General features: G+C 31.6%; 1 protein-coding gene across 2 annotated transcripts in view; it reads right to left on the bottom strand.

The window, feature by feature from the left end:
- The window catches only part of LOC117167474, a 32,774-nt gene extending 32,496 nt beyond the window's left edge, over window positions 1–278 (bottom strand). For both annotated transcript variants that reach the window (XM_033352442.1, XM_033352443.1), the window contains exon 1: window positions 114–278. The gene's annotated coding sequence lies outside the window, so the exon portion shown is untranslated. The remainder of the gene's footprint in view (window positions 1–113) is intronic.
- Between the last annotated feature and the right edge of the window lie 4,884 nt (window positions 279–5,162).

The raw sequence follows: 5,162 nt of genomic DNA, 5'->3' as shown, positions 1-5,162 counted from the left end.
CCGTATATTTTATAATAATATAAAAGGGCTGTTTACACATTATTAAGAGTTTAATTGTAAGACAGTATAGAACCCACGGTATGTTACAAATAAATTATGAAATATTATAATACCTCACTAGTAGTGTTCGACACTTCTTTACGAGATCAATGTTTGCATGACCAGTTGTAAAACCCTGGCCGACCATGGTGTATCAAATCGTCCTGCGAACATTAGGCTCCACGTGAAGAGACGTGTAACAATGTGAGTGATGTACGATATTTTGTTTAAAATCCGCCTTTTATGAGACTGCAGGGCCGTATAAAAAGTGAGTCATGAAAACATACGAACGACGTGGCAGTTATCTGTTCGGGCTGTGATTAGTAATCGCTTATGGCTTAAAATTTTAAACGTGGTTCGGTCCTAGCTTGAACGTCATCCAGTGTAATTATTTTTCCCAGCATTACGGTTAGAGAAAATATTGTGCGTTATTTAGTTGCTGTTTGTGGTTTTTCTGAAAGTATTCAACGTTAATTTATGCACAATTCCATCGTTTTTTTCTTTTGATTTTTTTCAGAGGTAAAAATAATAAATATATATTAAATAAATAAATAAAAATTTGAATCCATACAAGCTTGAATTTTTCTGATTAAATTTCGTTTATCTATTCATCACTTTTCCAATTGTCATTTTGATTGTACTGTAATTTTAAAGTTTTAACTTACAACTAAGTTAATTTAGGAATTTATTGAAATTAATTTATTGAACTTTTAAATTTTTCACTTTGCAAGAACATTGTAAACAGTTGAACAATTCAGATAGAAATTATTCAATTTAAAAAAAGCAGTATAAAATTGAAATAAGTTTAGAATTCTTTTACTTAGAATTCATATAAAATTTTCATTTATTCAAATGATAACTTTTGGATTCACCGAAAAGTTCTGTATGTTTACCAGAAAAAATAAGAAAGTTGTTGCAAATTAAAAAAACTTTTAAAAACTTTGAAAATTATCTGTTAGTATCAAAAAATCACACGAAACATAATATAAAATACGAGTTTAATCCTCATCATTATTTCACTTAATAAGAAGAAGAAGAAGAAGAAGAAGAAACAAAGTTAGCTTTACACAGTGGTCATAATCATTTCTCAGCAACCACCTCTACTTTAACCATATTTTGCGACAAAATAAATATTTTTTCTTTACATATTTCTAACATTTATCGATAAGCCAAAACCTAAAGTACTTCTAACTTTAAAAAAGATTTTCGACCAAAATAGGCTTTGTTTAGTCATCGTTCTTATCGCCTCAGTAATGCTTCTTAAATTTACAAAAATTTAATTTTTTTCAAACAAATTTCTTAGAGCAAAAAAAACTTTATTAGCGTTTACTGTTTGCAAGTGTCCGATGCAGATTGAATTTTAAGGAAATATTAATATATATGCTACCTGCTGGATGATTCGCCATGAATCGTTACAAAAAGATAATTAAACTGATTAAACTTATTACTTTCCAATGAAGGCCGGGAATCACCGTAATTGGTATTTCCCGAGACGCGTCACGAATGTGTCACAAAATTGCGGTAATCGGTATTTCCAGAGATGTTTTACAATAATTCGCATAAAATGTCTATGTTTACGGAATTTTCCGTAACTTTTACTCCCCGAAATCTATCGTTATTTTTCAAATTCTTGTGAAACTGTGTAAAAAAGTTCTCAAAGATTTTTTTTCTGAACAATACAAGTATTTGTTGCAACGATATACAGAAAAGGACTGTTAAATGAAGCTCTTGTTTATTTTTTTAAACACTTAAAAATGGTATTGTTGAGAAAAAAATCAATCTTAAAATATTTGATCAATATTTTCGCAAAAATATCGAAAATAACGCGAGATAAAAAAAAGTTTCACGAGACAGTTTTTTAGAACTTGTTAAGGAAAATAATTGTATTTCTATTACGTTTTTCATATCTTGCGGTGCTCTGAAAAAACACGTGACAAGCAGCAACTAAATAACGCACAATGTTTTCTTTAACCGTATTGTTGGGAAAAATAGTTACACCACATGACATTCAAGCTCGGACCGAACCACGTTTAAAGTTTCGAGCCATAAGCGATTACTAATCACAGCCCGAACAAATAACTGCCACGTCGTTCGTATGATTTCACGACTCATTTTGTAGACGGCCCTGCAGTCTCATAAAAGGCTGGGTTTAAAAATATATATCGTACATCACTCGCAGTGTTACACGTCTCTTCACGTGGAGCTCAATGTTAGCAAGACGACTTGAAACACCATGGTCGGCCAGGGTTTTACAACTGGTCATGCCAACATTGATCTCCTCGTAGACGTGCCTAACACTACTAGTGAAGGTTGTCTCCCACTGACTCGCTCACGATTTCGGAATAGTTTAAGAGATTTCTGCTGACTTCACTCGATTTTCGCTCATTTCAAATAATCGGATCTTTTTCAAACGATCCACTCTGATACCGCTGATTTCAGATCATGTCACCATGTGTTAGGCTTGTTACTTTTGATTTCATACCGATTTCAAACGCTAAAACCCCTTGATTCGAGAGTGAATGGCCCCTCGGACGATAGTTGTCGCAAAAAATATGTCGGAACATTATTTGCAGTACGATTAAATTTTGTCAGTCATTAAGTTGCTAGTTTTTTAATTTGGGCATAATTTTGAATGATTCATTATTCAAAATTTTGGGTTAGGGTTCTTTGTTGTGTTCAAATTTGTTCGGGGGTCATGTCAGAGCCCTAAATTCCTGTAAAAGAAAAAAAGCGATACAACAAATGATGGTTTCATGTCACAAAGTCACTCTGATAACGCTAAACGTGTGTCTGTATATTTCCTCATATATTTCCACGCCGTAGTGTCAAAGAATCTCATTTGAAGGAATATAAATAGGGAATTGTAAACTGGAAGCATCAAGAAACACGAAAATAAAAGTAAAAATCGATTTTCTTGATTAGCTTAATGTGCTGTAATGAAAAAAATATTTTATTTGCATCTGCTGAAAAAAAGTATAATTATTTAAATCGGCTAACTTAATCAATTTTATACCTTCGCAAAATTGAAAAATTCAATAAACGGCTCCAAAAAAACAACTAGTTATTTAGCTTTCAAAAATTTGGACAAAACTGAAAATTAATCGCATGGAGCGCAAGCAGCAGAGTTTAGGCGTATGTATAGTGTGCACGCTACATAAACATGAACTATATATTTTTAACTAATTATCATTAACTTTATATAAAACTTTATAAAAAAACTTTATAAAAAAATCTACTTACCTTTCCAAGAATTAACGCGAAACGTCACACCTGCCTTTGAGAGACCCCTGCACAAATTCCTATTAGTGCCGTTCAAAATGTAAACCTTACCGAACTGAAGATATGGCATCAGTATATTTCAAACTTTTTTTTTGTGAATAGTGGAATTATTTGCATAAACTATAATGTAGGAGAGATGTAAGAGTGAGAAGAATTCCACTGGGACTGCCAGACCCATGCTGGGCGTTCTAGAGTTAAGGCATGCATCGACTTTAGTCATTTTAGCCTTCAAGTTCCGCAAATCTTTAGAAAATAAAGAAGAGAAATTATCACTCAGATGCTTCTTGGTATTGATGACCTCAACTTCAACGGAAATCTGGCGGTTTGTTTCGGTAATAAATCAGAAAGCACATGTCCATCGTGTGTGCCACTTCGCAGAAGTATAAAATTCCAATCAAAATACGTAGATGAGGAAGTTGAAACAGTTTAGTGTATAGTAATCCAGCACCATCTCCCAAATCATGGTGGCCATTCGGCAGACGATATCAAATTACGGGACAAGTTTTTCAATTTTCCCGGTCAACTAAAATTAACATATTCATATTTGCCGCAAAATGAAAACATTTATTTTAATTGATGACATTCATTATAAAAATCCTTGAGAACACAGCAAAAATTGCAAAATATATGAATCTTCAACTTGGAATAGTTGAATTTTAAACTAAAAGATGAATTTTCTACCAAAAATTACAATTCTTCCAACAAAATACATGAATTTTTAACGAAATACTTGAATTTTCAATTAAAGCAGACATATATTCAACCCAATAGTCGAATTTTTAACTAAAAAAAGATAAATTCGCAACGAATAGTAAGAAAATTTTCGATTATAATTTAGAAAAACTCTAAAATGTACTTTTTTTCTTTTAATTTGGAAGAGAGAACTTTTAAATCGTGACGAACTCTTACTTGGAAAAGGAATTTTTTTAACACCTTTCTACTAAATCTGAATTATAATTCTTTTATAAAATTCCTGTTCTAAGGGAAATTATATTTCTTTACGGAAACTCTTAGTCCTGAAATAAAAACGATGATTATTTTCTCAAACTACCTATTTAAGTCAGGATAAATATGGAATAAACGAATTAAACGTGATAAATCCATTTTTTGCAAAAATTGTGAAAATGATTGTTTCCGTATATTTGGAATATCATTAATTCAGATATCTAAATTAAGTCCGCAAAACAAATCTCACAGAGAAAAAAATTGCAAAAGGTTTTTCTTATAATGGAAAAAATAAAAAATTCTTATCTCATGAAGTATAGATAAAAATGTACTAAATCACTCACGGACATTTTTTTTCAAGTTCTAAAACAATTGAATGATAAAATAGAGGATCTGAATAATAACTTAGAATTTTCAAATTATTTTCTTAATCGCAAACTGTATTGGTGGAGAAGGGTTAGACCCAGATGACCTACTCGGACGGCGGCGGTAGTCAAAATAACAACACGGACGGCAGAGGGTTTAAATATATGACAAGCTCTCTTTTCAATTAATAAAAAACCGGTCTTAATTCGGGTTTCGACGGAAGTTTTGAGATAAAAGTTCTTGAACAACTACTAACTAAAAACACCTATGAGAATCAAAATCTTGATTTATGAGGTTTATGTCAAAATCATTTGTCGAAAGTAATCTCGCATGTAAAAATACATGAATTACTCGGCTCAATTATTCTTTGTAGCTTGAAAAAGCTTGACCTCTCAAAAAATGTTATTTGCTTTAAAAAAAAAAACGAAAGCAAGACGAGATTACACTCGAGCTTGCGACTCTAATTCTTAAAACTATTTAAAATTACCATAGCTAGGATCCAGGATATTAAAATCAGAGAACTTTAAAACTCC

Source organism: Belonocnema kinseyi, chromosome 2 (genome assembly GCF_010883055.1).
Source record: "Belonocnema kinseyi isolate 2016_QV_RU_SX_M_011 chromosome 2, B_treatae_v1, whole genome shotgun sequence".
Classification (NCBI taxonomy): Eukaryota; Metazoa; Arthropoda; class Insecta; order Hymenoptera; family Cynipidae; genus Belonocnema; species Belonocnema kinseyi.
Note: the sequence above shows the minus strand (reverse complement) of the source record. Positions and strands in the feature narration are given on the sequence as shown.